Source organism: Enhydra lutris, unplaced genomic scaffold (assembly GCF_002288905.1).
Source record: "Enhydra lutris kenyoni isolate GAN:26980312 unplaced genomic scaffold, ASM228890v2 scaffoldscaffold74, whole genome shotgun sequence".
Taxonomy (NCBI): domain Eukaryota; kingdom Metazoa; phylum Chordata; class Mammalia; order Carnivora; family Mustelidae; genus Enhydra; species Enhydra lutris.
Window position 1 is genome coordinate 1435792 of NW_019154158.1, and position 24440 is coordinate 1460231.

The window sequence follows — 24440 nt, forward strand, 5'->3', positions numbered from 1 at the left end:
CTGCTTTCGGCTCAGGTCATGGTCTCAGGGTCCTGAGATCGAGCCCCGCATCGGGCTCTCTGCTCAGCGGGGAGCCTGCTTCCTCCTCTCTCTCTCTGCCTGCCTCTCTGCCTACTTGTGATCTGTCTGTCAAATAAATAAATAAATAAATAAATCTTTAAAAAAAAAAAAAAAAAGCAAATATAAACTACTGGGACTTCATCAAAATAAAATACTTGCGCAAAGCGAAGGAAATAATCAACAAAACTGAAAGGCAACTTTAGTCATGGGAAGAGATATTTGCAAATGACATATCTGATAAAGAGTTAGTATCCAAAATAGATGAAGAATTTACAAAACTCAACACCCAAAAATTCTGAATAATCCAGTTAAAAAATGGGCAGAAGATGTGATAGACATTTTTCCTAAGAAGACATACATCTTTCAGCATCAGGGAAATACAGTCAAAACTACAATGACATATCACCTCCTATGAGTCAGAATGACTAAGATTAACAACACAGTAAACAACAGATTTTAGCAATCATGGGGGAAAAAAGAGAGGAAAACCAAGAAATAGACTCTTAACTACAGAGAACAAGCTGTGCGGAGGCGGGGGTTAAGTTGGTGATGGGGATTAAGGAGGGCACTTGTCACTTGTGATGAGCACCGGGTATTGTATGTTAAATGTTGAATCACTAAAGTCTACACTTGAAACTAATATTACACAGTATGTTAACTAACTGGAATTTAAAAATTTGAAAGAAAAAAACTAAAACTAAGCTTACCTATTATGGGTTCTTGCATCTTTCTATTATAGAAAATAGTAATTTTGAACATATGTTTATGCAACTTAAAATACTTAAGATTGTTTAGTTAGGCATATAAAAAGTGAATTTTTTAGTGTCCTACATTAAATGGTTTCTCTATATATACAGGGGAAATAGCAGTAGTTAAATGTATGAGTTATAGTATAGCTAAAGATACAATATGTAAGGTTCCTTTTTTTTTCTCTGTGGATGGTTCTTGACATATAGTATTGTTACATTATGTTTTGCCCCAAGTAAATATTTTAGATGCATTCACTTTATCTTTTTTTATGAGTATGGATAAGCAGAATTTTTCTGCAAGTTACAATCTGTAAAAGAAAATTTTTGCAATGGACACCTGTTAAAAAAAGACAGATTTTAATCAAACTACTGCAGTAGGAGAGAGATTAATTGCTCAGTATGGAAGAGCTCAACTCCAAATCCAATGAAGATAGCTGGGCATTTACAGCTAACAAGCAGAGTAAGGGGGTCCATGAATGGGAAGCTATAAAGAGGAACTCGATTATACATTAAGGGTAGGAGTATTTTTGCTAAACTGACTTAACAGGACTCTTGCTAAAAACCGGCTAAAATAATCAGATATCAAGGGCTGGGAGAACTCTTCATAAAACCAGTTTATTAGGATTCTTTGCTAAAACTGGGCTGGCACACAGAGGTTGAGACCTGGTCAAGAAGAGGGCTCAGAGGACCCAGACTGAAGTTTGTTCAAGGAAGGTTTGCCAAGTCCCATAACTGGCATGTTGAGAGAATGCCAAGTTTCTTAACCAAGATTGCCAGAATTTCCAGCAAACATTAGGGCATTTCTCTACCATTGCACCTGTTTAAGGGAGGAAAGTGACACATGAGCTTGTTCAGCCCATGAGAGAAATGCAGAAAACAGACTCATCCCAGCGCTCCAAGTGAAGCCACTCTTTCCTGTGTGCAACACAGGGTGTTTCAGTGTTGACTTTGAAGCCACATTGCCTGGACTCACATGTATCTCACTCTAACCCCTCCTCTATGACTTTGGACAAGGTACCTACTACTTCTAAACCTTTGTAATTTTTTGGTAAATAGGGACACTAATGGTAAATATCTCATTATTATAAGCATTAAACGAGTTAAACTATGTAAAGCCCCATGGCCATAAGAAATCATCACAAGAATTAGACGTGTTTACACAAACTAAGTGCCTTTAATATTATCGTGCCCATAGTAAGTGTTCCATAATTGTTTACTCTTCAGTCTGCAATGCTTTTTCTTTCTAGCCATTTTTTCTTAGGATCTATTTGGCCTTCTCCAAATCCCCTCACTAGAACCATCACCATACTTTCTTTAGCAAGTTTGAGATAACTCCTTTACCAGTTCCAAAAATTGTGCCTATTTATTTTCTGTTGGGGGGCATCTAGAGAGTTTTTACAGTGGCTAAAGTATTTTTATTATTCTGAGCAAAGGATGTGGGAGAATTAGGGTCATTATTTAATGATGAAGATTGTGGGTTCCTATAGCATATATATGATAATTTCAATTTATTTACATAAATATATATGCAAATTGAATCATATCATTCTTCTAAATCCTCTGATGCATCCTATTATTTGTATTTAATTAAACTTCAATTCTTTGCTATAATGTTTTGCATGATTTCAACTCTTTCTATTTTGCACATGAAACTCTTTACTTTAGACACCTGCCATAATAGGGCTTTTTATAGTTCATTGCATTTGCAAATTTCATTTCACCTTGGAGCTTTTGCATGTGCTATTCTCTCTGCCAGGGATACCTTTCCTCCCATTCTTTGTATGGAATGCCCCTTCTCATCATTTTTGTTTTAGTTAAAATATTACCTTCTCAGAGAGACTGACCCTAACCACATGTTATCACTCTCTGTATCAGCTCCTTTTGTGCTTCTTGGATAAGACTTATAATTTTAAATTCCTTTATTGGTTTGCTTACTTGTTTGTTCATTGTATCCATCACTGGAATGTAATTTGCATGATTCAAATTATACATTTGTAAATGATCAGTGGGTTTCCTCATTTTATATTTTACTATTAGACACTATGAGAAGTATAAATTTTAGCTTCATTTTGCAAACGAATTTCATAAACTTTAATATTGAAGGTAAAGCTATAATTAAATTAATTTTTAAAACCAGTGGAAATGGTTTTCATTGGATCAACAAATCCCCTGCTTTGCTGTGAACCCACAAAAAGTCTATGCTGTGATCAAGAGGCGGAACTGACTGTTTAGAAAATTACAATGAACATGTCTATTTTCATCTTCTAGTTTGAGATAAAAGGGGGAAAAGTGTTAAATCAAAGTAAACAGAATGTTTACTCTGCTTTCAGTTTTAATAATTAAACGTATTATTTACAGTTAGGGAGTTTTACTGATACACACCTTCCTTCCCTGTTTTTCCATGATCCTGAATATAATTTTCCTTTTATTTTTCTCAAGAGCCCCTTATATCTCCCTTACTTACTTTAAGTAAATCATCTCTGTAAATTTCTTTGCACAATGAATGGTACTTATTTCTTCAAGGTCTTATGCTTTGGTGATGTATATTTGGACTCATTCATAACTCACACTTAGGTCCTGATTATAATGTTTGCATTAGAAAAAAATTCTCTGTTATGTGTTATCATGTAGTCATGTGTACTTAAAATTTCAGTAACTTTTTTACAAATATTTTCTGAGCATCAGTTATGGTCAAACACTACGCTGGGTATAGGGTATATGTTGGTGAAATAAAAAGATTCAAGTTTTGGACAAATTCAAACTAGCTTTCTTTAAACTTAAAGCAACTTAAGGGCCATGTGTAAGTTACATGGAATCTTTCCAACGCTCCAAAATATACTTTTCTGTCTCTGTCTAATCACAGGGCATATGAACTGTCACTATGGCTCTTCCTGTCATACAGCTGGTATCATATTTTCACCTGCTCAGTCTTCCTTTTCTGGTGTAAGTAAACTTACAACCATTAGCTTTTAATCCATGCAGTTGGCTGGGACTGATGCTACCTCCTGGAATGGGCTCATGACCTAAGTCTCACCAAAAGGAATAGAATAACCCAAAGGCCCAGTTTTGGAGTTATAAGTAGACATGTGAGCAAACCAAGAAGTCAATGTTAATTCAAGAGTTTTATGAAAAGAACAAGAAAATGAGTGCTCTCTTCCCATAGTTCTGCGATGTTTGTAGAATGTAGAAGAGAGCTGCAGCCAGAGAATGAAGCCAACACAGACTCAAGTGTGACTGGCATGTCCCTGACTTCCTTGCCAGCAGCCTTGTATCCTATTGGGCCCAAAGAAAAGTTTTCCTGTGAACTCTTCCCTAACCTGAGCCAATAGGCTCTCTTTTTAATGTAAGCAAGTGTTCTTTTTTAAAATTTTGTAATAAAAAAAGTAGAAAAATCTACATAATTGTTGAATTCACAGTGAGCCACACAGTGAGCCATTATCTCTAGAGGAACACAAATGAAACAGGAACACGCTCAGAGAAGTTACAACTCTGTCCTGTGATGACTGCTTGTCGGAACCCGAATGGGTCAGCCCAGCAAGGAAGGGGGAGAGGGAACTACTAACAAGACAACAACTGGAATAAATAGCTTCAGAAGGCCTAGAACACTTGATAACAGCAGTTACTCATTTCTGCAGAGATAGAGTAAAAAAGACAGCCGCACTCAAACTGACCCGTAGGAGACAAAATTCAAGTTTAACACAACAGTTACTCTGCTTTTATTAATAAAGAGACATTTTAACAGATGTATAATAACATCCAGTGGCGAGTTATATTGAAGAGGAACCAGACTTGCTCTCTATGCCTCAAATAGGACAGCTGAGATTAGTAGATCGGAGCCACGGGAAAGAGACTGCAGTTCTAGATGAGAAAGAATTTCCCAACCAAGTTTTCTGAAGAGAGAATGGACTGTTTGGAGAAGTGAGTATTGCATCACTACCGATTTTCATTTATATGCCAGATAACTACCAGGTGTGGATGTCGACAGGTGACTTAAGCATGTAAGAGTGGAATAGACACTAATCCCTCTCTTATCCTGTCCAATCCTGAGATGCAGAGGTTCAATGAAAACGGTAATCCAGCTTGACTGGGCAGTTTTTGCCCCTAGATCCTTGAAACACTCCATTCTTCCAGGAAAGAGACATTTCATCACCTGTATTTTGCATACGTCTCTCTACTGCAATATGATAAGACTTGGAGACATGGCCATCATACAAATATTGTCAAAAGACAGAATTATTTTTTGATACTGAAATGGCCAGCCAAAAACAAAACAAAACAAAACAAAATCCTCAAAAACCCTCTACCTGGAGTTAGTTCGAAACAGAGTAGGAATTTGGCAATCTTGCAACAATTTTGGTCAACAGAGACTGCTAAACTATAAGATTTAAGTGATTAAGTGATTTGGATCTTTAGATCAATAGAGTTAATTATGCAATTAACAAATCTTCATACTCTATCATGTGGATCATTGTTTTTCAATTGTTATGTAGCTTTTAATGTGTAAAACTATTTTATAATTAAAATTCTATATTTAGTTATTAAAAGTAATAAGGACATGCTCTTTAAATTCCTGACTCAAATACTTGCTTCTGCTTTGTGGACAGAGCACAAGGAGGCGGCCTGACATTGGAGTTCAGCAAGAGATCTGGCGATAAGACAGCCTTGGGTTCAAATCTTTGAACTATCATTTTATAGATAAATGACTATGGACAGGTTAATTTTCCCCAGCCTCAGTTTCTTCATTGGCAAAATGGAGATAATCTGCTCCCTAAATCTTTCTACATTTCAGTTTTTTTAAGTCTCAATTCACGTTAATATGCTAGTTTACACTGTGTCCTCCCTTCCTCTTTCTGAGTCTGTTATCTCTTCTTTAAATCCTACTCCTTTTCTAAGGCTTAGCCTAAATATTTTTGAACCCCTAATTAGTCCATGTAATATCCCTCATACTGGCCTCAACCGTTTCTTTACAGTAATTATTTTAATTGTAATTTTACCATCTGTTCTTCTTGTGTTGTTATGAGTTTTCTCTCTCTTCTGTCTTAATGCTCTCTGTAACATCATTTCCTCACACCATGCCTGGCATATCATGGTCAATCAATATTTGCACAAGAGTAAAGGAGAGTTATAAACATTCGATGAGAGAATACGTGCCTACAGCACTTAGAAGACACTGCTTTCTTATTGAAGGAAACTGCTATTAATTAAAACTTTGTAACTTTCTCTCCTTTACTAACCAGAACCTTGTCACAGCAACTTTCAAAATATAAGTAACAGCTATAAATTTACTTAAATAGATATTTATGAAAACTCCTTCACAGAACTTATGAAAATGATCATTATAAAGCTACTTGTGCTTTTGTTATTTAACTGTCTCTGCCACTGGATGTTAAACTCTCTGAAGGCAGGACCTTCCTCTGGCTTGTTCCTGGCTGGACTCCCAGTTCATCTTACAGAGCTGTGCTATGGCATCTGAGATTTATCCTAAGGACACTTACATTCTCGAAGTGTTTCACACAGGGGAGGGACAATATCAGAGTTGGTAACTTCGAGGATCACTCTCCTGCTGGATGGAGACGAGGTGAGTGTGGGTCAAAGAGTGTGTGGCCAGAGCTGCTGAGAAGCTCATGCTGTTTTCCACACAAGAGACTGGGGTGGCTTGGACTCTGGCAGAGTAGCAGAGATACAAGACAGAGACAGACTCAAGGAATATTATGGAAGTAGAATCCATAATATGGTGACTTACAAGGTGATAATAAAAAAGGGAGTTGTTGCTATTATTATTACCATTACTGTTAACAAAAATTTCAAGTACTTTCATATAGTTAGATTGTTGGTAACATAGATGTGCTGGGAAGGAAAGAGTTATCCAAGTAAAAGTGTAAAGCGATAAAAATGCTTCCCAGTAGAAACATCAGAAGTATGAATAGAGTCAGCATCTGGTTAGAAATGTGGCAATTTTTACCTCATCCAATAGGCAGGGAAAAAGTTTCAAACTGAAAGAATAGGGCATACATTGTCACCCCTCCCTCCCACCCCCAAGCTTTGTTGAGATAACAGTGACAAAATCATAAGATATTTAAAGTGTACAACATGATGATTTGATATATGCATCCATTGTGGAAGGATTTGCCCCAAGTTAATTAACACACCCATCACCTCACATATTTACTTTTTCTTTCTTTCTTTCTCTTTCTTTCTTTCTTTCTTCCTTTCTTTCTTTCTTTTAGAACACTTAAGTTCTATTCTCTTAGCAAATTTCAACTCTATAATATAGTATTATCAACTATGGTCATGTACATATATACATTCAGTTCTCAGACCTTATTTCTCTTACAACTGGAGCCTGTACTTTGTTTTCTGTGGAACAGGAAGGGAGTTGTGGAACTGGTCAGTAAATCGTTATTTCCAATCTAAAGCACAGGGAGAGCTCCCTATTTCTTTCCCTGTGCATGGACAGAGGAAACAAGGGGTCAGATCCGGCAGATGTGCCCGTGGTCTACACAGTTAGGATGATTGGCATGACCAGGCTGAGAAAATAAGACCAGGGAGGTAATTGACATTCCTGAGACAAGCAGCGCTTGTACAAAGAAAATACAACTTGGAACAAAGGAAATGGTAGAGAAAAGGAAATAAAGACACCTTGTATGAGAGTGAGCTCCACGCAGTGAGCACAGCACAGGAGAAACTGAGCTCATTAAAAGCGATATGGACAAAATATGAAGGGATGAAGTCGAGTTCAGCTTGGGGACGTGGCAGAAGGACCGACAGGCATGAATCCCCTATTCTGTGCTGGGTGCTGAGCGAGGGTTTGCATGTGCTATCATGTATCATGGTTGGTCCTCCTCATAACCCCAGAAGGGAATTTACATTTCTATTTCCTCGCCTCAGAAAAAGAACCAGACTCAGGCTAGCTCCATCACTGCTTATGTTCACACGTTAGTCAGTGGCAGAGCCTGGACCACTTCCCAGGTTTGTCTAACTCCCAAGAATTTTTTTTTTTTAACATATTATGCCACAGATCCCAACTCAAAAATTTTTTTGGTGGGGGTGCTGCAGATAGGTAAGAGAAACGAGCAAAATTGGCTGGGATGTGAGGCATGAGGGGTGGAGGACACAGCGAATGGGAGATGGGGGAGAGTACGATTCATGGAAAGGGTGCTCTGACCATTTAGCTCCAGAGAGATTCTGCCGTGTGGAGATGTGGGCTTGGTGTTGTCAGATCTTCAAACTTCACAAGACAAGCTGAGAATTTATGTTTTTATGTGAAATCTCTTAATTTGTAGATGCTGCTAATTAATTCAGTATTTCAGAAAGCTGTTGACTGATCAAGCAAAACTGCTCTGAAAGCTGAATTCAGCCTGGAGACTACAGGGTGGTGACCTTTCTGTTACACCCTGCTGTTGGGGGCTCTCTTGGCACTTAACACATTAAAACCCTCTGTGACATAATGGCTGGAGATTGTGTAAATGCATAGAGAGTCAAGAGGCTCCGGTCACATAATAGCTCATAACCAAAATAGCTCATAAATGGAAAAGCAAGTAGAAGGCAAAAATAATGCTCTGCCCCTGTCACTGGAGGGATTCTGGTTAGAAGAAGAATAAAGGTAGATAATTCACCTCTCCCAGTGGTCTGTGGGGGCTCGCTCATGACAACTTGTGAGAACCAAATATCAAATATCCAGGAATTGTGGGACTTTTAACACACAGTTAGCTTGAAATTCTCCCACAATCGTGGGAGAATTTGCAACACAGAAATCTGCCAACACTAAAAAAATCAAAGTTTCCCCCACCCCACCCCAGAGAGATAGTGTGCTAACCCAGCAGTGCCTGTAACTTATGAAAATGATTGTTTGCTAAATAAAACCACTTACATTTACTTATAATATCATGTGGTTAACTCCTAGTCATCCCTCTGTCTCTGAAGTACTAACTTAATAAATCTAATGAGGAATGAAAGTTTAGGTGAATTCAGCTATTCAGTTGGTGACTCTGCAATCATGACTTCGTGACTGACCCCCTAGGAGCATCTATAAAAAAAACAACAACTGCATCCTGAACAGGAAATAAGTCATTACATAATTCATTTTAAAATCAGCTGGATTTAGAGAGCCCTTCCACTTGCTACTGTCTTATTCTAAGAGATTTACAAATTATCAAACTCAGTTTAGCCTTTGGGACAAAACTGTAAGGTAGAAGGTTTAATGTTATTGTTTTACTGTTTAGGAAACAGGCACAGAAAAGTCATACAAACAGTGGATTGTACAGTTGTGATTTGAATCAGGTACTCTCATTGTAGAGTCAGCTATCCTACTGTCCACTACACATACTACCGGTTATACTACTAAAAATATGAATGACCTCAAAGCAAATACTCTCGATTCTTGATTGTACACAGACTTATCAACAAGACAGTGTAAGAGATAATAAGGTTTAAATAACAAGCTTGATCCCTGGGTCCCATTGGGTGATAAATAAATGCAATTTCTTTCCTTTCTCCTCCTGAAGTCTAAAGACACTTCACGTAATCACGACTAAACAGAACTGCCAAGTTACATCTCCAAACACTTGATACATCTTAATAAGAAAGAAACATAAAGCATATCGTCCACATTTACCTAACAACAGACATGCTGGTCCTGGGACACAATCAGGAAACTGAGTTACGTTCGTTTCTAACAAAGTATTGTCCCCAAATTGTTATGATTGATAAGACCCAGCATCTAACACTTAAAGTTCTTCCTGAGCTTTCCACCTTCTCTTTGAAAGACAAAGTAAATTATTTAAGTTAGTGCTCTGATAAATCAGTATAGTGGGCTATGTGGTATCATGTATTATAAATCCCATACATTTTTATGCATTTACTAATGCGTTATATGTTAGATATCAAGATTAGAATGCACATTGTTCAACTGTTACAGGAATTCTGAGAAGTACAGCTTTTGTTTAGCTGTGCCTGTGTGTTGTGGACATTTACTTGTAAAGCTTTTCTGTGACATGGCTATGGATAGGTAGATTTCTAATTTCTCAGTGTCTCTGAATATAAACTTCTTTTATAGGGATCATCAAATAAATTGCTATAAATGTGTAGGGTTTACATTAATTTTGTACTTTTTTAAAAAAGATTTTATTTATTTATTTGAGAGGGAGAGAATGAGAGAGAGAGAGAGAGAGAGCACAGGAGGGGGAAAGTCAGAGGGAGAAGCAGACTCCCTGCTGAGGAGGGAGCCCGATACGGAACTCGATCCCCGGACTCCAGGATCATGACCTGAGCGGAAGGCAGTCGCTTAACTGACTAAGCTACCCAGGAGCCCCGAATTTTGTACTTATTTAAATGATTTTGATCCTAAGGAAAGAAAATTTCTTTCCCTAATTTGTCAGGTAGCCAAGGGCCTAACTTTTTTTTTTCTTTAACATTGTTATTCCATACTAAGTTCTGAGAAATTTGATTTTATTCTGATACCATATTTGCAATCAAGTTTCCCAGATTTAGCCATATTTAGGAAATTAAACAGTTCCTTACAAAGCTGTTTAGCACTTGGCAAAGTTTACAGTTGCCATGTAAATGATCCATGTCCACTGAATGCTATGAAAGGGAAATGCTGAAATGCCCTGTATCTTTCAGGGAGCTTGGGAAATAAGATGGAAAATATAATTAAGAACTATATAGGAAAGGACTTACAGGTGCTGAGTGTTGTAGAGAACGTAAATCCAGAAGCTGTGCAGATAAGAAAGAGATAACGTCAGGTCACGTGCTAGGCATAGCCATGGCCCCAGTCCTTGAATGAAAAGATAAATCAGGGTCAGACTTGGGAGAATTTATGGAAAAAGTGAGATTTCAACTGGATCTTGTAAGACGGGTAGGTGCTGGATATGCACAGAAGAGGAGGAAGAGTCCTCTAGATTGCATACATCAAGTTATCACGCCAGGGATTAGCATCTGATGTATGCAGGGCAGTGTGTCAATCTGGCTGGGGACTCCTACTGGGGACATAAGGCTCTATCCTCTCATACAGACCATATAAGCTATGTTTTCTCTTCCCAGATTTGAATGATGCTGGAATTACAGTCACGTAGATGTCTGAGCAGAATTATTTATCTGTTCTTAAAGTTGTATTCTTAAAAGAATAATGGGAAAGCCAGAGTTGCAGTCTCATGATTGATCCATTCAACGTATCTTGAGTACCTTAGATGTGCCTGGCATCCATCTGCACACCGAGACATAACACAGAGCACATCCTATTCTCTGTCCTGAAGGAGTTTACCATCAGGTGAAAAAAATGGAAGAGGTAAACAATTAGAATAACTTTGATATATGGGTTTCGTTCAAAGGGCCACGGGGGTATGGAGGGAGGAGTCACTCATTTTAAACAAGATGGACTGGATGTCTTCAAATAAGAGTTGATATTTGATCTTGACAAAGAGTGCTGCCCAGAGAAAGAGAAGATAGTGAAAATTAATATGAGCTCATAGACAGGAAGACCTTGGGTTGTTAAGAGTCTACCACTGCGCCTGGGTCAGGCAGAGGTACAGTAACACATAGCTCTTCTTTGTGTGCGTGCACACACGTGCTTTTGGGTTGAACTAACTGCAGGGACAGTCCATAGAAAGAAGGTGGTGATGGTGTCATGTTGTCTTATGATAACCTGCTTGGCCCTGAAGTGTAGGGTTAGATGAGAGCTGTCCTCATTCCCGCAAGTGATAAGAGATTGGACACTTCTGTTACATGTCTCTAATCATAAAAGCAATTTATTTGTCTCATATTGGAAAGTGATGCTGTCAGTGGTGTTATTTCCTTCATTGAACTTAAGATTGACTTTATGCTGTTCAGTTACAAGCACCGTAAACTCTCCTGTGACCTTGTGCTCTAGTTGCATGCAAACCTCTTTGCTGTAGTCTGGATATTATTGACAATACATAATGCATTGCAAAGTCTTTGAAAATATGCCACAAGGCTTTGCTCCAAAGAAGTGTATTACATTGCTCTATAGATGACCTTTCATTACTCAGACTCCATTAGAAGACTGGAGCTGCCCTATTCTCCCATACCCAGGGGGGTAGCGGTTCTGGGACCCTTTGGAACATCTTTATGGGCCATTTGAGAAAGCAAATAAACATTCAGGATTTCCACTACAGACCCTCAATCCTATGGAGAGAAGCTAGATCATGTGTGATCCTGAACTGCTCATTCACTCATTTATTTTTTTTTCAATAAGCATTTATTAAAACCAGGTACTTTGCTTAACCTTAGGAAATCAAAGCTGAATAAACCCCAGTGCTTGTCTCAGGGCTTTAGTATCACATAGGAATATATAATAGAGTGAAGGTTTGCCATAATGGATCTGAACAAAATGTTATGGGGACAGAAGTGGGAGCACTTCACAAAGTCAGCTTTGGAGAGTCAAGGAAGGCTTCCAAGAGGAGGGGAAGCTTGAGTTGATACAGAGAAACCAGATAAGCCTGGAGAACTGTTTCATGGGAGTTGCTGGGACTGAAACTGGGAGGGATATACATATCATGTCATGAAAGGCTTGATATGATCAAGATAATTATATTTAAGACATCCACAACCAAGAAGGATTTAAATAGAAGAAACAGAATCCAATTTAGGTTTTTAGGAACCGGGATTCAAGCAACAGTGTAGAGGCTGGGATACAGGGATTGGGGTGTTTAGGCTTTAGGAACCTCAGCAGGACTGAATGAGCCCTCACATAACCACAGTAAATGGCCAAAAAAGAGGGGAGGAAGTCAGGAGAAATTAGAAATATTTAAGTGTTAAAATTAACATAATTTGACTAATTACATTTGAAAAACAACAGAGGGGAAGATACTTGAGATACAAAACTCTTCTAGGTCTTTTAACTTCTGACTTGATTCTCATTAGTCCTAAATGGTCAGACTTAATTTACATCTCTATTCCTAATGAGTAATTAGGACAAACTATTTCGTTTGGCCCCTCTGCCTTTCTTCTGCTGATTTTATGGATGTAATTTTGGTAACAAGTCAAAAATCATGTTCAGCTGTTGAATGGATGGTGGAGAAAAAAGAAGAGAAGGGGGATTAAGGAAAGGAGGGCAGAAAGGGAGAAAGAGAAGGGGAGAGAGTTTTTCTAGTGATGGGGCTTCCATTGTTGGCAAAATCACTTCTTTAGAAACAACAAGTTAACAAGTTTTGGTAGGGGAGGGATGGGAATAGTGAGTGAGTAGTTTTGGGGTTAGGTTAATTTAGATTACTGAGATTTAGCCCACAGGTTGTCTTGTGGGCATTTAGTGTGAAGCTCAGAAGATAAACAGGGGTGAGAAGTAAGTAGGCAAAGGTTGAAACCATGGAGTGTGAGAGAGATAAATGAGGTAGTTTTTAATATTTTTTTATTATAGTGAGGAATATGTGTAAATAAAAGACAAGAACCTGGGGAATAATAATTCTTAAAAGGCAGAGCAGAAAAATAGGACATTTTTAGAAAATGAGTCAGTAGGGGACATGGAGGGGCGCCTGGGTGGCTCAGAGGGTTAAGGCCTCTGCCTTCAGCTTAGGTTATGATCCCAGGGTCCTGGGATCAAGCCCTGCATTGGGCTCTCTGCTCAGCAAGGAGCCTGCTTCCTCCTCTCTCTCTCCGCCTCTCTGACTACTTGTGATCTCTCTCTCTGTCAAATAAATAAAATTAAATTAAAAAGGGGGCATGGATCCTGTTTAAAGAGTCATGAAAGTTACAAATACAGCAGTGCCACAATTCCCAGGCTTGAGGAATATATATTGTAGAAAATCTGTACCATAATGAGTAATGGTTAAGAGAAATAATGCTGGTCTCCAGAATTGTGCAAACAGAGCATGTTCTTTAAAAAAAGTAAGCATAAAACTACTTGACTGGAGCCTCTGGAAAAGGCAGAAACTTTTTAGCTTCCAGTGAAAGATAACAGGCTCAAATAGGTTGATGGAAACAGGGAAATTAATTAACTCACTTAAGCAAAAACGTTAGAGTCAGTCCAAATTCCAGGTGTTGTTTCAGGTTAGTTTTCCCTAAAAGAAAACCCAGAAAGTAGATAAAGATTTGAGTGCATGTTGCTTATGAGATGGTCTCAGGTACTCTGTTAATGGAGTGGGGAATAAGGTAGGCAAGAGGAAAGAAGCAAATCAAGATACATAAGTGAGCATGTTTGCCTTGGGGGCAACCTAGACTCCCTCCCCGGCTCGGTGTAGACTATGCCTAAGTATTGCTCTACCTAAGAGGTGAAGAGCTAGGATATTCAAGCACAGCCTGTGCTGTCATTGGTCCAGGGTTCATAGGCACACCGACTTGCAGGTCCTACTGCCTGCCACCAGAGAGAGCCCAAGGGCAGTCAAGGTCCTTGCAGTGGCAAGCTCTCAGAACGCAAAGGGATACAGACTGCAAAGGGCAAGCGTCTCACCTACAATCCACTTCTGCACTACTTAGACCTACTCCTTCTCTACGTTAACCTGTGCACTTGGTTTTGTCATTGATTCCTCAAGTTAGCAGCTGGCTACAACTTACGAAAAGAAAAAAAAAAAAAGACATCAGGAAGTTAGTAGAACTAGTAGCTGTCATCTAGTAAAAGCAATATTCCCAAGTGTGTCTAGGCTATCTCCAAATTTAAAAGGCCTACCGCACATGGAGATATGGAATCTCTTTCTCAACGACAGGAAGTAGGAGGTACAGGGTGCAATAAGGTCCTTTAACTTAGGGGTGTCCTAGAGTGACCCAGAACTATGTGCCCCTAAAACCTCACTGAGGTAGTAGACCTCTGAATCTCTGTAGAGTTGAACACCTACCTACTCTGTTTCACATGTATTTTACTTGTGAAGTCATACAGGGTACCTGCAGTTTCCTGTTAGCAGTCTGATCGACTGCATCATTATTAAAGTAGACCAGCATGTTGGGATGCCTGGGTGGCTCAGTGAACTAAGCCTCTGCCTTCGACTCTGGTCATGATCTCAGGGTCCTGGGATCGAGCCCCGCATCAGGCTCTCTGCTTAGCGGGGAGCCTGCTTCCCCTCTCTCTGTCTACTTGTGATCTCTCTCTCTGTGTGTCAAATAAATAAATAAAATCTTTTTAAAAAAAATGTAGACCAGTATGTTGATTTTTAGAATATCAAGATAATCAATGTCTAAGGTGATCAAGGTGGTCGTCTGGACTGTGACATGACAGAGACCAGGAGAGTTAACATAGCCCTGGAGGAAGACTATTGAGTGCAGGCATTCCAGATGACTGAGTCCCTGGGGTGTTGGTAAAGATTTCAACTGCCAGATACGGTTTTTGCAGGGGCTGCTGTGGTGCATTCTGGGAAAATAATGGAAACACTTGCATCATTTAAGTCACTGGGGCCAACCTAGGATGTTGCATTGCTTTTAACTTTCTACCTTGTTGGGATGGGGAAGAGCTTCAGGGGCTTCTGCTTGGCCTTTACTATCATAACGGATCTGACTCCATAGATCCAGAACCTGGTGAGCCATCTGCCAGGTGGCAAGTGTATCTTATTTCAGGATCTGAGAACCTGACCACAGAGTAAGCATATGTACACAGTGGATTTGACCTACTGTGAGATAAACTTGGACCCAAACTCCCCTAACCACCTGACCTCTATATGTGCCCCCACTAAGTGAGGGCTGTGATGGCATTCTTATATTAACAACAGCTACTATCCATTATCTGACAACTCTCAAAACATTTCATTGGTAAACTTTCATCTGTCTTCAGTGGTAGTTAATGATAAGTAGCTTTGGGTCACACCGGAAAATAACTGGAGGAATCACTATTGCATATACTTCCTATGAAATTACAGGGTCCTTTTTCAAGGGGAACTGGCCTGCTCTTCAGTTGAATGCTCTGTGTTGAAGAATTAGCTCGGGTCTGGAGAGTGCATGAGGGATGAGATTTTTCCTTTGTGGCAGCTGACTTTAAAGATCTGCTTGCCTGATCTTGATCTTTTGGGGTTGTATCATCTTACACCTATCAAAATGGCTAGAATCAAAAAGACAAGAGATAACAAGTGTTGGTCAGGATGTGGCAAAAAAGGAATGCTCATGCACTGTTGGTGGGAATGCAAACTGGTGCAGCCACTATTCAAAACAGTATGGAAGTTCCTCAAAAAATTCAAAATAGGATTTAGTAGTTCAATGATCTTTTGGCTAATAACATCAGCTTACCAACTCTGTAGTGATTGAATTTACCTTCACTCCCATGTCTTTCAAAGGCTAAACTATTGTAGAAGTGTGTACACCGCCTTCCATTTGTACCCCATCCCAACGCATCATAGGTAGATTCCTAACCATCTTGAGCCTATCTCATGTCAGGGACTCCACTCCACAAATCAGCTGTGTCCTGTCAGCTGGCCAGTGAGTGATCCAATTCAAGAATTTCGCTTAAAGGGCTTACTTCCTGAGGCTACTCAGGCATCAGCTCTCTAAGGTTGGATTCTCCCAGAAGCAGACTCCAATAGAAGACATGGTGTATTGTACTTTATTTTGCAAGTAATTCCAGGCAGGATCAGTAAGGAAATGGGTAAGTGAGAGGAGACAGGAAGGAAGCCAAGTGAAGACATGTTAACAGCGTACCTCCATGGAAAATGAGGTTCAATTCATCCGGGAATACTGCAAGACAGTCTTGAAGCTATCGTAGCGCTAAGGCGTGAGGAAGCTGAAGTATTTGTTCTCCAGCTCTCGTCTATCTTTCATTTATGGCTGTTCATAGGGGTTGTATCTCCCCAGCATTTCTGACCTCCTCTGCCCTCAAGTCAAGCGTGCTGCTACAGCAAAAGGCAGATTTCATGCAGAGAGCTGCAGCTGCTGGCAGTAGGAATGCACAGGAATCGTAGGTGCTGGAACTGAACAGGGCACTGAACACTATCTGTCACATATGCTTTCTATTTTATTTTAGTTTTTTAAAGATTCATTTATTTGAGAGAGAGAGAGAGAGAGAGAGAACAAGCAGGGGCATGAGGGAGCAGATTTCCCTCTGAGGATGGAGCCAGACACAGGGCTCAATCTCACGACCCTGGGATCATGATCTATGCTGAAACCAAGAGTCGGACGCCTAACCAACTGAGCCACCCAGGTGCCCCCAGTTTAATAATCTCTTAACAGCATTTAGAGAATCTATTTTACTCCAATCTGGGTTTACCGAAGGGAAGCTGTCAGTTGGCTCCTTACGTCTTTTATGCTTTAAAACTTCTATGATGCATTTTAGAAGTCATGTTACTATCAATTTTGTCACTTGTTTTGGCACAGAACATGTTTCAGGAAGCATGTGTTCTATTATCTGTGAGGGGTAACATATTGAACATGGATTAGGTGATGAGATGAACGAGCCTGAGCCACGGTCTCCCAGTTTGGGACATCTAGAGCTGAGAGGAAATGAACATTTCTCAAGCACCTGCTATTTCCAGGCTCTGCGCCAGGAACTTTACACACATCATCTCCCTCATCCTCACAACCAGCATATGAGGAGGAGGCAGGGATAGTGGTCTACAGATGGGAAAACAAAGGTGCACGGGGGCGGACTAATCCCGCAAAGCTCCTCCAGGTAGTGTGATGACACTGATTCCAATCCAGAGGCCTCCGCACACTCTGCAAGTTGTGACGGGGAGGAGGTTAGCAACTGTCTCAAACAGCCCATACACCAAAAAATACACAAGGCCTGTGGCCAAAAATACTTCTTTTAAGCTGCAAGTAGGTGTCTTTAAGGGAAATTCTAATGTGACCATCTTCAAGGAAATGATCTAGTCTTCAAAATTAAGGAGAGGGGCTTTGGGAGTTATTTCCATTTTGGGGGGGGGGCTACGATGAGAATATATATTTAGTGCCCTTCAGCCCATGCCAGGGAAATGCTCAGTAGTTCTTTTTAAGAAAAGAAGTTATAAACTTTTCCACCGTGATAGCTTCTGTTGATTTAAGAAATGCCTTCCCTCAAATACGCCTAGCACGTACACATTCATGCACTTTGAAGCATGTAACACTCATTCTCGGATAACAACACCTGACTCATTATTTGCATCACTGGCCTCCATGCTACTTTAGAAGATAACATGGGAGGGGATGGAACATATTTTAGCAGTCACGATGCATCCTTCGTATTTTCAGTGCACATTCGAGGAAAAAGTATTAGCTCTTCTACTGGAGTGTTTTTTTTGTTTTTTTGCCTATTTATTTCTGCTGTTATAATTTATTCTGTCTCTATCTTCTCACCCACACTATTTTTGGATGAGTAAGAAGGTCACTGACATGTGACATCAGAAGAACGGGGTTCTTGTCCCAGCTAACACAAATAGAAACTTTACCGTGGTCAAACACCAGAAGCAAATTACCAGGTGAAATTACCATGTAAAAGAGTTTTCATTATTAATTCAACAAATATTTATGGAGTATTCAATGTGGAATAGGTATCCGGGCAGTCTTCTATTCACTGGGAATAGAGCAGAGAACCAAACAGACACAAATCCCTGATATGAGAGATTACACTGGTATGTGTGTGTGTGTGTGTGTGTGTGTGTTTGTGTGTGTGTTGAGGAGAGAGACAAGAAACAAAACATGGAGTATATCAAATAGTAAAAAGTATTGTGGAGACAGATGCAATAGGGAGGAGGTTGGGCAGTTCGAGGAGTCATGGGAGGGTTATGATTAAGCAAGCTGCAAGGTGACCTGAGGACCTCAAGGAGGTAAGGGAGCTAGCCAGGCAACTACCTGGGGTGGGGTGGGGACTGTGTAGGTTCAGGAGAGTAGTGCAAAGGCGTTGAGGCAGTTTCCAGCATGGTGGGTTCTGTGAACAACAGGAGAGGCAATGTGGCAGGGGCAGGTGAGTAAAGGGAAAAAGTTTCAGATAAGTGAGAGAGGTAAAAGGGCCAGATCAGACAGATCTTTCTAGGGCATAGTCAGGACTTTGGTTTTGATTCTCAGTGTGACAGGAAACCACTGGAGGACTGGAGCTGCAGGATGACATAATTAAATCTGTGCTTTACAAATATCACCTGATGTACTATATTTTGGCTAATTGAATTAAATTTAAAAAAAACCATCAGCTGAGATGTTATGTGAGAATGAATAATAAACCGTGGGGGGTACCAATTAAGAGCCTAGTGGAATCAGCTGGATGAAAGAGTGGGCTACAGCCACGTGGTGATGCAGAAGGAGTAAGAAGTATAATTTGTGTGCTAGGCATTTTATAGACAGTATCTCATTCAGCTAGCTTTATGCATGTGCTGAAAGAACCGAACTAGTCTGTCAGTTTTCTCACCTTTAAATTGGGAACATAAAATCAATTTGGTTTCTCAAAATAAGCTTGAGGATGGACAGTGACAGCTCCAAAGAGAAATATAATCAAGCTGAACTTGCCGGCTAGCCTTGGGGTGATGTGGTAGGAGAAAAGGCACAGGAGAAAGACCAGTTCCTTGGGAAAAGGCAGGACCTGCTCTGTCCCATGAAACTGAAAGTCCATGTCAAATAAAGAGAAACAATCTCAAAAACTAGTTCCAAAATGAGGCATATGAAACAAAAACAGAGGAACCATCAAAATGACAGAATTACAGAGCAGTATCTTCTGACTGGTGGCTCTGGATGAGCCCAGTACACCCTTTTGGGGTCAGAGCTATGGGGGAAAGAAAACAAGAGGCTCAACCTATTAGCCCTGGTGTGAGACTTCTTGCAAAAGAGAAGGCAAGTTGATCATGACAAACCAGTGTGGTTCATTCCATCACATCAACACAGGTGGGAAAGTAATGTTGGCACCAGTTACTCACATTTTTATGGAACGTTTTCCCCTCTTCACCAGTGAGGAAAACTACAAATTCCAAGAAGAACAAGAAACATGTGCTCAGATACCATAGAGGTCACAGCTCTCAGTGCCCTTGCTCTGCATCTTCACCCCTCATAGTGAGGTAGGGGCTTTTATTCATGAGTTGTGGGGATCTAGCTGATGGAGCTGAACTATGGACTAAAGGGCATATAATCACATTGAGTGCTATCTGTACCCCCACAAGGATGGAACTTGAGAGTTACCTGGTAACATCGAATGATTTGAAAATAATAAATATTTTACACATGAATAGCATAATCATAATTAAATCTATATCAGGACCAACAACAGGGCAAACTGTGAATACAGGAAAAGGCTAGTAACTGGCTCCGTCCCACATGCCATCGCTTGACCTCTCTGCTGCCCAAAGACCTTCACTAGATGCCTCTAAGCTAGCACATCACAGTTTTGCTGAAACCCCACTCTTCTTTCCAAATTTATTTCAGCTAATACCAATCCCCAAGTGTTGATCCTTACTAGATATTAATAATAGCCTGTTTTAGAAATCCATCCTTTTAAAGCTCCTTCCATTGTCTTCCTTGACAACAAGACCCTGAGTTTCCTCTACACTTGTGATCATTACTGTGACTATATTCTTCACACACTCAGCTTTTCTGTTTTTCACATCATAGTCCTGGTATGTTACCTTTCCTTTTATTACTCATATATTTAGTTTGAAGTGCTTATAAGAATTCTGGCAGTAGATGTCAAATAGGTAGTTGGACATATGGGTCAGTGGGTCCCAGACTCAGGCTGAGCTGGAAAAGTACATCTAAGAATCCTAAGAGAACAGATAGTAGGAGAGCCATGGAAGTAGAATGCATCACCATACAGAGAGTGGCAGTGAAGAGAAATATGCCTCAGAGAGATCCCCGGGGAAGCCGACATTTAGAGTTCAGGCAGAGGAGATTTGGCCACAAAAGGAGCCTGACACAACACAGCCATGGATGTAGAAGGCATGTTGTGAGAATGAGAACGTCTGCAACGAGAAGTAGGGGATGGTCATCTGACAAGTGCTAATGAGAAATCAACAGAATGGTGTTTACTGGATGTCATTCATTGAAGTCTTAAGGGACATTATATGGGCACTTTTACTGGAGTAATGAGAGAGAGGTGAGGATCTCACACATCTATATGAGATGATGAATGTCAGTGAGATTTACTATGGTGGTCATTTCACCATATATACATCAGGTCGCCATGCTGTACACCTGAAACTTATGCAGTGATGTATGCCAGTTATATCTCAATAAAACTAGACAAAATGCCAATGGAGTTTTGTTGAAAGGAGATGAATTGTTCACACATGCTTATCTCCACTGCTTACCAAAACCAACTAACATGAAAATAAGGGGATTAAGATAGGTTATGTATTACAGTGATGAAAATGAAAATGTAATACACTTTTTAAAAAAATTTATTTAAATTTTAGTTAGTTAACATATAGTACAATATTGGTTTCAGGAGTAGAATTCAGTGTGTAATATACTTTTGGAAGCCAGAAAGCAGATAGAGATAATAAGTCATTTACGGAACATGTAAATTTAGAAACTATGCTCATAGAGGAAGATACTAACATGGTTGAAATTTCAGTACCCCAAAATATCTCAAGGCCCTCCATAGAGCTTCAGATCTTAGAGACACCATGTGTCACAGGAAGTAGATGGTAGGCACAGGAAGAAAAGAGTGGGGTTTTGAAGATCTGTTTATGGAGCACCTGAGGTTGCTGATCTATTGCCCAGTCAGCATGGTCAGAAGCATCCTTTCACACAGCAATCCAGAGGACTTTTTTAATGAAGAAATTAAACCAAAAAGGCCCAGGACACCTGATACAATAGGAGGGTGTGTGTGTGTGTGTGTGTGTGTGTGTGTGTGTGTGTCTGTGTGTGTGTCTGTGTGTGTTTGGGGGTGCAGGTGGTGAAGTACAGGACTAAAAACAAAGGAATTAAGTGGACGTTTACATACTGAAGAGTGGACACCCCAGATGATATTCTTCATCTTGTCTTTTAAATGGCCGAAGCTAGAAACACTCTTCTGGAGGGCACTTAAGGGTTGTTGTATTCATTTTCTAGGGCTGCTTGATAACACACCAGACTGGATGGCTTAAACAACTTAATCTTACCGTCTCAGAGTTCTGGAGGCTAGAAAGTGCAAGATCGAAGTGTCAGCAGTGTTGGTTTCTTGGAGGGCTGTGAGGGAAAATCTGTTCAACTCCTCTCTTCTAACTTTTAGTGTTTTGCCTATGATGTTTGGCATTCCTTGGCTTCTAATGCATGACTTCAATCTCTGCCTTAATCTTCACACGATATTCTCTATATGTGAGTGTGTGCGTGTGCATGTGTGTGTGCATGAATCACTGTGTGCCCGTGTCCAAATTTCCCTTTTTGTAAGGACACCAGTCACACTGGATTAGGGACCCACCCTACTCCAGCAAGACCTTATCTTTTTTTTTTTTTTTTTAAAGATTTTATTTATTTATTTGAGAGAGAGACAGTGAGAGAGAGCATGAGCGAGGAGAAGGTCAGCGGGAGAAGCAGACTCCCCATGGAGCTGGGAGCCCGATGCGGAACTCGATCCCGGGACTCTGGGATCACGACCTGAGCCGAAGGCAGTCGTCCAACCAACTGAGCCACCTAGGCTTCCCCAGCAAGACCTTATCTTAATTACATCTGCAACAACCCTATTTCTAATTAAATTCACATTCCAAAGAAATGAGGGTTAGGACTCCAACATATGAATTTTGGGGGACTACACTTCAACTCATAACAGATGTCGAACTTGAACCAACCCAATATATTTTGGAGTCCCCAGACAGAAAGTTCAGATCGCCCTACAAAGAAGTCAGCTTTAGAAAGCTCTTCCCCCCAAAAGTGATTCCATTAAGCCATTGGCACTTTGAAAATGAGTCTATAGCCCAAGAGCAAAAACATGCTTTAGAAATCCCCATCATGAAAGGCAGATCAAAATAAAGAGATGAAAAGATCATGGATGACATGAGATAATTATGGAGAAAACAAAGTAATCTTCAAAATATTATAATTAATGTCCTTTGAGAGACAAGGAAAGTTTTTGTGTACCTTAAATAAGGAAAAGGTAAAACTAAGAAAGAAGTAACAGTACCAAGAAATATCTCTTGGCTGCTAAAAATATAATAGGAAAAATAAGTAAAAAAAGATGTGTGGAAAGTAAGAAGAGGAAATTTCCCAGAAATTACAATGTTAGGGTCTAGATGCAGAAGAGAGAAAGTATGATAAATAGAGTAAGACTTCTGAGGAGATGGGGGGAAGGGAATGCCAATCCGGAAATAAATAGAGGGATTATTCTCATTGGAAAAATGGAGGAGTAAAGGAAAGAATGGGGACATATACCTCCTTCCAGATTTGTTAGTGGGACAGATTTGTTAGAGAGAACATCAGTAAAATGGTGTTTGTATATTTTATGTGACATATGATGAACTAAGAGCAGATTCTATACAACCAGACTGCCTGGGCTTGAATCCTAGCTCTGTCTCTTACTTGCTATGTGGCCTTGGGAAGCTGCTTCTTCTTTTGTGCCTCAGTTTATTTATCTGTAAAATATTACTGATAATACTAACCTCATATATAAAATGAGTTTTTGTGAGCAAAAATTTGGAACAATGCCTGGCATAGAAGCTTCAAATATATATATTGGCTGCATAAGTGCAGGTACAGAAAAAAAATAAAACATGGTCATTGGATACACTCAATGGGTTGTGCTGATAATGTTTGGTTTTCCGGTAGTCCTAGAGAAGGTCAAAGCATCAAGGAAGTTTATTGACAAGAGGTGGGAGTGAAAAACCAGAGCATTTAAACTGAACCAGGAGGGAAGTGAACACACAATGGGGTGCTTTTGGTAAGAGAGAAGCTTGAAGGGCCATAGGGCTGTAGGATTAGTTGGGACTGATGAACAGGTAGAGGAATGAGTCGAAAAACCAAGTTGGAAGAACATAAATTTGTGGTGAGAAGAGGGATGTTGGTCCTAGCGATATTGGAGTTAGTACTATTTGGGGTGCTGCCAAGGTCCATATGACTGAAGAAAAGTGATGGGAGAAGGAATCTAGACATGAAGAATTACTTTAGTTGAAACTCTCCAAGTAACTCAAGAAAATAATAAAGAAAATTTATTAGATGTATTTATATAGGGCTAGTTCATGGAAAAACTCCAAGGGCAGTCTGGCACTAAGCCATGTTATAAAAGCAAGTATAAAACATTAATAATTCAAGTGATATTCTGTTTCTTTTTTGCTTCTGCTCTATGTATCTGCTTCAATATTCTCCCTCTGCAATCGGATTTCACTGCTTGGCATGTAGGTGAACAAAGGAGGCCACTTCTCAGGGCCAGAGTTTAAACATTTTCTCTGTTCAACTGAGCAGCCCAATTCTAAATTCTTAGGAGAGAGAATATGATTGGCATAGTTGCAGTTAAGCATCTCTGTTCCTCTAATGAACTGTGTCTCAGGGATGTGTTAAATACTGCTAACATGACCTCCAGCACTCATCCCTGCACACAGGGTCTGTTCCCAGAGAACGGAGAGCAAGATAAGAGTAGGAGATGTCTTCAGAGATATCTGTTGAAGGCCTTCAGGAAACTGAGCATGCTGGCTGGGGTACCCAGTCTTATCGAGGATGATGGTAGGTGTTGAAGGACAGAGTGAGCTTGGTGTTTAATTTGTCTCTGAATGAGTGCGATACCACCGGATAGTACTGTGAAGGTTAACATAGCATAAACTATCATTCATTCACTCGTTTTCATAAATAAGTATTTATTCAGTGTATAACAAGGGCTTAGCATTCACTTAGTCACTGAAGACA